We start from the raw sequence: 10,794 nt of genomic DNA, 5'->3' as shown, positions 1-10,794 counted from the left end.
TGGGGGGCCACAAATTGAACACCCTGAAAAAGTTTTTTAAAAAATTCGTGATTTGTTGTTGAACTATATTAACAACATGCTTTTTAAAAGCCAACTGATATGCGATCATGGTCCAGATTTGGAAATACCTTTAGCACAGTCTTAGCAATTACTACACACTTTCGATAAGGTGTAATGCTGGTTTTATGAACACCACAAAAAATATAAAAAAGCCATTTCGGTAATTATTTTTGACGTTTTCTCTCAATATATTTTTTAAAGGGATGCTGATGTGTAACTTATGCCCTCAACTTGGAAATACTGGGAACGTCCTTCATTGTAGAACGTGACATCTACTACTGAGACTTAAATTTTTCGGTCGAGATTAAATGAAAAATATGAAATATCCTCGGTATATTAGGAAAGTAATGTGACTGATTTTTGGTCTACCAAGATGGTTTTTCGAGAATTGGTTCCTACACAGTAGTTTCTTTCGGCAAATTACGTCGCTATAATCATTCTTCCCAGGCAAGGTGTCAGCTTGCGAACCTTTCAAAGAAACAGCATCGATATGGGCTTCTGGAGGCGAAGGCCGACTCCTGTACCCTGATGACTGACACTTTGGGTAGACCAATCAACACATCATTGGACTGTTGATCACTGGAAAAATTATGCCTGGTCGTCATCAGAGGACTTGTGTAATGGTGTGGGATGTGTGCATTTGCAGTGATATGGAACCTCTTATACGACTCTGACAGATGACAAGTGCATAAGCTTTCTGTCTGATCACCTGAATCCATTCATGCCCATTGTGCATTCCGATGGACTTGGGCAATTCCATCAGGACAGTGTGGTACCCCACACGTCTAGAATTGCTACATAGTGCCTCCAGTAGCATTCTTCTGCGTTTAAACACTTCTTTGACCACCAAACTCCCCACGCATGAACATTACTCAACATACTCCATACCACATCGTGTTGCAGCAGTTATGCGTGCTCGCGGGGCCCTACGCTATATTCCAGAGTTGTACTAGTTTCTTTGGCTCTTCAGCGCATAATCCACATGTAATCCATTCACATTAAAATATTTATGAATGGTCTCACAGTGAACATCACCTCAGATGATCAATAAACTTATAGTGTCAACATGTACATCACTTTCTAAACAATAATTCGTGCTATATGCGGAGTGCATGAAGAGATAATCATCACGCTATTTACATACCTGTCGTGAGGTTTTTCAAATGTAACTTTTACTTCTGAGCACGTCCCACAATCTGAACTCCTTTATAATCTTCATTTCCACTTTTACTACATTCATTTCTCTTTTTATGCCTGACAATTTTTTATTGATACACAAAACTTTATCGAAAATTCTGTGCTAGACTTGTGGCTCATAGTAAAATCCCTTTATCGACACTAAGTAGAAAAAGACAGCTAGCGGTACCGCAAAAATTAGTCGAAAACTTGATAACAACCAGGGAAATCATGTTCATAATGCAACAACACACACAAAAGAATTTTGTGTCCCTGGATGCACTGAAAATATTGAAGAATTATGTCGCAGTACACTAAATAAATTGCCTTTCAGTAATTCGCCTACCACTTCAGCACACTTACTCCAACTCAATATTTATTGTGAAGTTCAACGACCTCATTGGCAAATGATGTAAGAAGACTGCTCGAACACCATACTCAGTCACGACAGGCAACTCTTCCCTCATGCTTTAACATACCATCATTGTACTTAAAACTCACTACAACACAGCCCAAGGCCATCACTTCGTGGTATTTCAACAAGAAATCAGCCCCTAAAATCGTATCACTAGCCGAATTCCACACAGTTACTAAATTCGGATGAGGCTATAACCTTGACAAAGAAAATCAATACTGACATGTCCCTTCATCCCTGCTCCTTTTCTGTTAATCATCCCTTTCACTTGAGTCCACTGTAAAGAAGGAATAGTCCACAAAGCTTCAGCTTCAGATCTGTGAAATGCTGACTCGCTCACCCCAGATGACTGCTTCCAACACCTTAAACACAAGGTGAAATATATTTGAAACATTGGACTCTTCAGAGAATTGAGATTTTCCTGTCTATCACTTATCAATAGGTAACTCAAACATACAATAGTCAACATATTCAATTTCTCACAGGCATTTTTCAATCTGATTTCAGCACTCAAATCAGCCGCGCACATCAGTTTTCAATTATGTGGCTATGGGGCTATGGGCTACCCATTTGAACATTTTTCTGTGGATAATATGAGCCTACTTCTACAAAATAGGGACTTGGTAATGTCAGTGACTACCATTCTCTTTAGCATCTTGATTTGACGTAACAGTCTTCTAATCTAATCATTATTACCACTCCTAAAATTGTTGCTTTCATTGCAATCACATAATTCCTCCGATTCCTCCAGTTTCCGTTCCCATATCTATCACAATATGTATCACATTGCTGCTGATCATTATTCCAATTGCTCTGTGGCCTCAGATTACGATAAATAACTTACTGTTGCTTCTACCACATCCATTCTCTTCAGCATTGTCATATTCTAATTCTTGGAGCAAATTTCAAAACCCACTAACTACCCATTTACCTGACCAGGAATAATAATATGGCTCAACTTGGGAGGAAATTTTCCACGTCAATTATAATTCAGTTCAGTAGGATTGTAAGTATTGTTAAAAGTTTATTTTTTTACACTATTCATTCAAAGAATGAAGCACGATTTATAAAATGAGTATTATTAATATTTTTCATAACCAAGTATGCCAAAGATTATGTCTTGCGCTGCTTCAGACCAATCTTCTAACAGGAATATCTGATAAAACTCGTCATATGGTTCACAGTTTCTAGTCAATCTTAAGTATTCACGTAGTAAGGTCACCCACCAAACAGCCACATACAAAATCAGTTCTGTGATCGACTAGCCATTTGGAAGGAAATACAAAATCAAACTAGTCTAATCAAGCATGAGGATAAGTACTATTTAATGTAATTATGAACACTTGAAATTTTAGAACAGGCAACAAATGGTTATATTGAAAACCATGCTTCATTTCATAGTTTCCAGCATCATGATTAAAATGACCATGTTGGTGAAGAATTCTCCTCCTTTCACAACAAGCTACAGGATCTCATTCATCTTCTTGTGCAGAATATAAATCACTATTATCTGGCACACGACCTTTGCTGTAACAATGACCTCAACATTTTTTCACTTTTAGAAACTCTCTCATTCAAGTACTGACATAATTCTTTATTCTCCTGTTACACTCCATTTGATTTTCTCCAAAGCTCCAAACGTCTGGAGAGTTTCTAGGACAATAGATTGATTCCAAACGAAATTGGCAACTTCACATTAATCATGCCTTAGAAAGATATTAAAGCCGTCCTACCTCATACAGAGATTATTTGATCCAGGTGGAAATGAATATATTTTCACAGCTTAATTTGGCTTTTTCAGCTTCACACACACATGGGCTGTTGTTATGTGGTCACTCATGTCATGTCTGTGACGTAGTACTGATTCTGAAATAGCTGCTACAAATAATTATGAAGTTAGCCCAAGGGTAAAATGCAGCCCTTTGTTCACTAAGACGAAAATAGTGATGAAGATAAAACTATATCTCTTTTTGTCATTTATATTCACTGAAAACAACACAGAAGATTTTGACACCACAGAGAACTTATTCTATTACGATGCCAGAAAGAAAAACGATATTGACATTGTTGTTGTTGTTGTGGTCGTCAGTGCTGAGACTGGTTTGATGCAGCGCTCCATGCTATACTATCCTGTGCAAGCTTATTCATCGAACCAGTACCTACTGCAACCTACATCGTTCTGAATCTGTTTAGTGTATTCATCTTTTGGTCTCTCTCTACGATTTTTACCCTCCACGCTGCCCTCCAGTTATAAATTGGTGATCCCTTGATGACTCAGAACATGTCCTACCAATCAATCCCTTCTTCTACTCAAGCTGTGCCACAAACTTCACTTCTCTCAGCATTCTTCTGTAGAATCACATTTGGAAAGCTTCTATTCTCTTCTTGTCCAAACTAGTTATAGTCCATTTTTCACTTCCATACATGGCTACGCTCCATACGAATACTTTCAGAAACGACTTCCTGACACTTAAGTCTATACTCGATGTTAACAAATTTCTCTACTTCAGAAATGCTTTCCTTGCCATTGTCAGTCTACATTTTATTTGTTCTCTAATTCGACCATCATCAGTTATTTTGCTCCCCAGATAGAAAACCTCCTTTACTACTTTAAGTGTCTCATTTCCTAATCTAATTCCCTCAGCATCACCCGACTTAATTCGACTACATTCCATTAACCTCGTATTGCTTTTGTTGATGTTCATCTTATTCCCTCCTTTCTTCACAGTGTCCATTCCGTTCAACCGCTCTTCCAAATCCTTTGCTGTCTCTGACAGAATTACAATGTCATCGGCAAACCTCAAAGTTCCCATTACATCTCCATGGATATTAATACCTACTCAGAATTTTTCTTTTGTTTCCTTCACTGCTTGCTCAATATACAGATTGAATAACATCTTGGATAGGCTACAATCCTGTCTCACTCCCTTCCCAACCACTGCTTCCGTTTCATGCCCCATGGCTCTTATAACTGCCATCTGGTTTCTGTACAAATTGTGAATAGCCTTTCGCTCCCTGTATTTTACCCCTGCCAACTTCAAAATTTGAACGAGAGTATTCCAGTCAAGATTGTTAAAAGCTTTCGCTAAGTTACAAATGCTACAAACATAGGATTGCCTTTCCTTAATTTTCTTCTAAGATAAGTCGTAGGGTCAGTATTGCTTCAAATGTTCCAATATTTTTACGAAATCGAAACTGATCTTCCCCGAAGTCGGCTTCTACCAGTTTTTACATTCGTCTGTAAAGAATTCGCGGTAGTATTTTGCAGCTGTGACTTATTAAACTGATTGTTCAATAATATTCACATCTGTCAACACCTGCTTTCTTTGGGATGGGAATTATTACATTCTTCTTTATGTCTGAGGGTCTTTCGCCTGTCTCATACATCTTGCTCACCAGATGGCAATCAGTAGTTCTAATGGAATGTTGTCTTCTCCCGCTGCCTTGTTTCGACTCCGATCTTTCAGTGGTCCATCAAACTCTTCACGTAGTATCATCTCCATCCTCTTCCATTTCCACAATATTTTCCTCAAGTACATTTCCCTTGTGTAGACCCTCTATTTACTCATCCCACCTTTCTGCTTTCCCTTCTTTGCTTAGATCAGGGTTACCATCTGAGCTCTTGACATTCATACAAGTGGTTTCACATTTCTCCAAAGGTCTCTTTAATTTTCCTGTAGGCAGTGTCTATCTTACCCCTAGTGAGATACCCCTGTACATCCTTACATATGTCCTCTAGCCATCCCTGCTTATCCATTTTGCACTTCCTGTCGACCTTATTTTTGACACGTTTGTATTCCTTTTTGCCTGCTTCATTTACTGCGTTTTTATATTTTCTCCTTTTATCAATTAAATTCAATATTTCTTCTGTTACCCAAGGATTTCTACTAGCCCTCGTCTTTTTACCTACTTCATCCTCTGCTGCATTCACCACTTTATCCCTCAAAGCAACCCATTCTTCTTCTACTGTATTTCTTTCCCCCATTCCTGTCTATTGTTCCCTTATGCTCTCCCTGAAACTCTGTACAACCTCTGGTTTATTAGTTTATCCAGGTCCCATCTCCTTAAATTCCCACCATTTTGCAGTTTCTTCAGGTTTAATTTACAGTTCATAACCAATAGATAGTGGTCGGGGTGCACATCTGCCCCTGGAAATGTCTTATAATTTAAAACCTACTCGCTGTCTTACCATTATATAACCTACCTGAAACTTGTCAGTATCTCTAGGCTTCTTCCATGTATACAATCTTCTTTTATGATTCTTGAACCAAGTGTTAGCTATGATTATGTTATGCTCTGTGCAAAACTCTACCAGGCGGCTTTGTCTTTCATTTCTCAGCCCCAATCCATATTCACCTACTACGGTTCCTTCTCGCCCTTTTCCTACTATGTTAGACTCAAAAAAATAGGTAACCTTCGCAAAGTAAACTGTTTGAACTTTTTGAATAAACTGACATACTGTCCAATCAATACCGCTTTCAACAACTTTAGGAGTAAGTTGTATAAGTAAGTTCTATAAGTTGTTAATAATCAATCCATTCTACAGTTCAAGAGAGTTCTTCGAGAGTAGTAGAGTAGAAACTCAGTTTTAGGATTATGATTACTGTTCTGTAGAACTGGTTTATGTATGATAAATAATTTGTATCTGCAAAGTGAACAGTAATTTTGTCATAACTACTGGTCTCTCATCTACAGAAACCACTCTTTTTTTTTCACAGCAGAGAGCCTCTCTGCAGCTCTTACCTTAACTGAGTGGTAAGTGCACTAAGTTTTCTTGAAATGTCTTCCACAGTGAATTCAAACTTCTGCACTAAATTCTGAATTCGCCTCTGTATTAGAATAGCACTGCCTCGTTGTTGACTGGGAACATCCAGCAAGTTACCATTAAACCAATTCGTACTAGTTTGTAATTTCACTCTACGTTCCTTTCCACTAGTTCTGGGGCTAACGTTTAATTAGGCCCCTTCACATTAGACTAAAATCCCATAATTCTTGGAACATTAGCATATTATTCATTTTTAATTGTGTTTTGAAACTGAATTACGTCTCTATAGATCATCAACAGGAGCTATAGTATCATTTTGCAGAATACCACAAGTAGTACTAGATTCAGAAATTGTATCAAATTGACACATCAGTGTAAACATTAAATCCTTGTAGGAATGATGTACTAAAAGTTACATTATCGCTCCACAAACATTAATTCTTCATTGGAAAAACTTCGTTGATGATCACAGAAGCACAATCAGCCCTAGCTGACAGCCTCTATCCACAATCCACCGCATGCCATCTCCAGATATATATTTTTTTTAAAAAATCCAGATTCATGCTAATAGTAATGAAACAAATAATTTTAATATAAATTGTTCTATATTCCATTATACTCAACATGCTCTCTCAATGCACAAACGACTCAGGTCCTTAACTTCTTCACAATCTCGCCCCGTTCAAACAAAGGTGAGTGTAGAGGTGGTAGTTTGAAGGAAACTTTAATTTTCAAACACTAATTTATTAAGAAAACTCATGTCCTTTTTCCACTACAATGACATCATGTTTGTAGGGTACTATTCCTACTCCAGATATGACTCCCTGTAATAGCATCTGAACTATTGACTCCTATGTAGGAGGTAGAAAAACCACAACTCTAATCTACATTGCAAATCCAGTTCCCTGCTGAGGTCATCAGTCCATAACTTTACACTCCACTTGAGCTAAATTATCCTAAGGACAAACACATACACCCATGCCCGAGGGAGGGGTCTAACCTCAGTCTCGAACAGCCGCACAGCCCATGACTGCAGAGCCTTAGACCAGTCAGCTAATCCTGCGCCGCCGATGGCCAAAGCCGTCTAGGTTTCGAGGAGACCGCGATTGAGCATCTCTCGCAGCCAGACTGTAGACATCTGGTAGTCCATCGACCAAAGTAGCTCTGGGGGTGGAGATTGGCTGGGCCCAAACTCCCCACATCACCAAACTTCCCGCAAATCCCGCAGCCATCACGCCGCAGACATGGTGTGCCTCGTTGCCAGGTTTGCCAGCAGATTTCCATCACCAAGGCTGGGTCATGGTTTCTCTGTAACACAGATGACAGCATTCTCTCCAGTTTAATAAGCAGACAGAATGGAGGCATTACTTCATGCTTTGAGTTCCTACGCTCGATCACTTATAACCATACAACTACGAGTCCGACTTAGTACTATTATAGGGGGACGAGTATGTTTATTTCATTTTACTTGGCTTTCAGCTTTTACTAGCTCGCTGTGCCCCGAGTACGGGCTCCTACACCCAGTGAAATTTGCAACGCGCTAGTTTCTCGGTAGTGCGCAAGTGTCTCTTATGAAACATCAGCTCACTCTTGGTCATACTATGATTCGGCATTGAAGTTCAACGTGGCTCGCTCGTCCGAGTCGAAAGGCTTACTCTGTTAGCACTTCGGACAGGCTTGCCTCTACTGCGTAGCCGCGAGTGGGAATATCACGTTTAAGATAATCGCAACTCGCGCATCTAAATTTTTGGTGTGCAACACACATCCCCTCTTTCGAAAGATTCGTCCAGAATCTTCCAGGACCGAGCATTCCATTCCTCAGGTGTACCACATGGGTCCTTCCTTATCCATTTTCAGCATGAGCTGACTCTTAATGGGAGGTCACCAGGACCTTACTACAATACAATCCTGAATGTAAAGTTTATACCACCTAATACAGAACTTCTACGTCCATCAATCGTTCCCACGGCCATTGCCTGCTAAAAACCCGTCTGGCAACTGGTGTCTCGGCTGATCTGTAGGTTGTGCCCTTCTGCGATTACTGCATAAATGAAATATGCAAATACCTAGAAAAGACACGACATCTTGGTTGCTAAAAATCATCTATGTAATCATGATTTGACGATTTTCTTGAATGGTGTGGGTATAATGTAACATCCGCTCCACTGAAATTTCCACCTGCTGTGAATCGATAAATATGTGTAATGAATGTGTAAGTACAGGGGTGAGGGTGGCCTCAAGGTGCTCTCAATTCTGGAAGTGTAACACGCTTAATGGCCCCTCTGGCCAATGCACTGAATTCAGCATTAGTGTATTGACAGTCACACAAGTGAGTGTATACCTAAGACAGAAACCTCACTCTTCATAGCAATACCGCTTTTTCAAAATGACCAAGTACATCATTTAAATTAGGAACTTCTCCTACTCTGCTATCGCGTACAACGTTTTTATTAATTTTTCTCCCGCATTTAACCAAATTCACTTCCTACAAACACCGAGGCAAGTGGCGCAGTGGTTAGCACACTGGACTCGCATTCGGAAGGACGACGGTTCAATCCCGTCTCCAGCCATCCTGATTTAGGTTTTCCGTGATTTCCCTAAATAGCTTCTGGCAAATGCCGGGATGGTTCCTTTGAAAGGGCACGGCCGATTTCCTTCCCCATCCTTCCATCACCCGAACTTGCGCTCAGTCAGTAATAACCCCGTAGTCGACGGGACGTTAAACACTAATCTCCTCCACCTCTACTTCCTACAAACAACAGTTTGTGGCCAACATATACAACCTGTGATAAGTGTGCTCTTAATTTACTGTGATTATGATACTCCTTGAGCACCTCACTAAAAAACGTTACTTCCCTGTGCATCTGTATATCAATCCGAAACAAAATCTAGCAGTCTCCGAATTTCATTTCTCTGATGTGTTGATTTCAATGTCCACTGATGTCTCATAAGGAAGGCATCCGACTGCCTTGAGATATATATATCTTAAACAAACATATGAACGACAGCTAAACATTCTGCTCCACTCCCTATGAAGTATGGCAAATCCTGGACCACTCCCATCATCCAGGATGTCATAAAAAGTTCGCCAACTGAGGAAAGGAACCATCTATTACTCCTGTCCTCCTTCCGAAACGAGTAACTAACGACAGATAGCAACAAGAACAACAGTAACAAGTACCTGACAATGAAACTACAATAATAAAAAACACATGTGGCAAAGACATGAAAACAATAAATACCCTGAAAACAACACAATGCAAAAAATACAGCAACATAATATTTCAAATAATGCAACAAGTGACGTCAGACCATATGCAAGCCATGTGCTTTAAGCTGTCTAGACGATTACGTGTCTCCTTTGCACCAGCTTCACCTAATATTACCGGGTCGGTCAAAGGGTCCAAAGCACTCTTAAACAGTTTAACCAGACCAACGTGCAGGATAGACATTGTAAGTTTTGGTAGGAGACTGTACCTTTCCGTTAACAGTTGACGTCATATCAACGACGTGGTAAGGCTCGCGATATTTAGTCAAGAATTTCTCTTCCTCTTTGGTATATAGGGTCTAGCAGTTAACACACATTGCCCTCTGCGATACTGAGGCAGGCTACGAGTGCGCCTATTTCGCTGTTCCTGGCGATCCAGAACCTTTGTGTACGGGTTTTGCACCTTACTTCTCTTATTCATTGGTTCGCTATTCTATAATAATTTAGGAGCCCACAAAGTCAAATTGAGTATGCATTTTCATACCGCATCTCTCATAGTGACATGACAGATCCAATATAAACCTTTAAGTTGTCCGCTAGTAATGCGAAATGGGTATCCCAGTCGTCGTGTCTGGCATTCAAGTAAAATATTGGGAGTAAGAAATGGTCTTATTCTCACTTTCCATCCATGCCCGAGGCAGGATTCGAATCTGCGACCGTAGCAGTCTCGCGGTTCCGGACTGAGCGTCTAGCACAGCTAGGCCAGAGCGGCCGGCTTCTGGATGGAAAGGGCTCGTTCATAACTTCCTAATATGCTATATACAGCACATCTGGATGTAGGTACTGAAAATAAGTTCGTACCCCCGATCTATAGCTAAGTTATCAGGCACTCCAAACTTCAGTGTCCAATTGTCAATAAATACTTGTTCTACAGTACTGGCCTTATTATCTGGAATTGCTATCATTACTAGATACCGTGAGAAACATTGATGATCGTAAGCACATACGTATTGCTTACAGGTATTCTGGCTATGGTTAGCAAATGTCTAGAATAAGCATTTAAATTGACATCGACGCCTCTGGTAACCTCTGCGAAGGGAATTTCTATTGCAAAGTATTCACTCTCTGAGTACATGGTACACAGTCTTTCACATATTTCACCAAGTCATT

This window comes from Schistocerca gregaria, chromosome 6, assembly GCF_023897955.1.
Source record: "Schistocerca gregaria isolate iqSchGreg1 chromosome 6, iqSchGreg1.2, whole genome shotgun sequence".
Taxonomy (NCBI): Eukaryota; Metazoa; Arthropoda; class Insecta; order Orthoptera; family Acrididae; genus Schistocerca; species Schistocerca gregaria.
The sequence above is the reverse complement of the archived record's forward strand: the minus strand, read 5'-3'. Positions refer to the sequence as shown.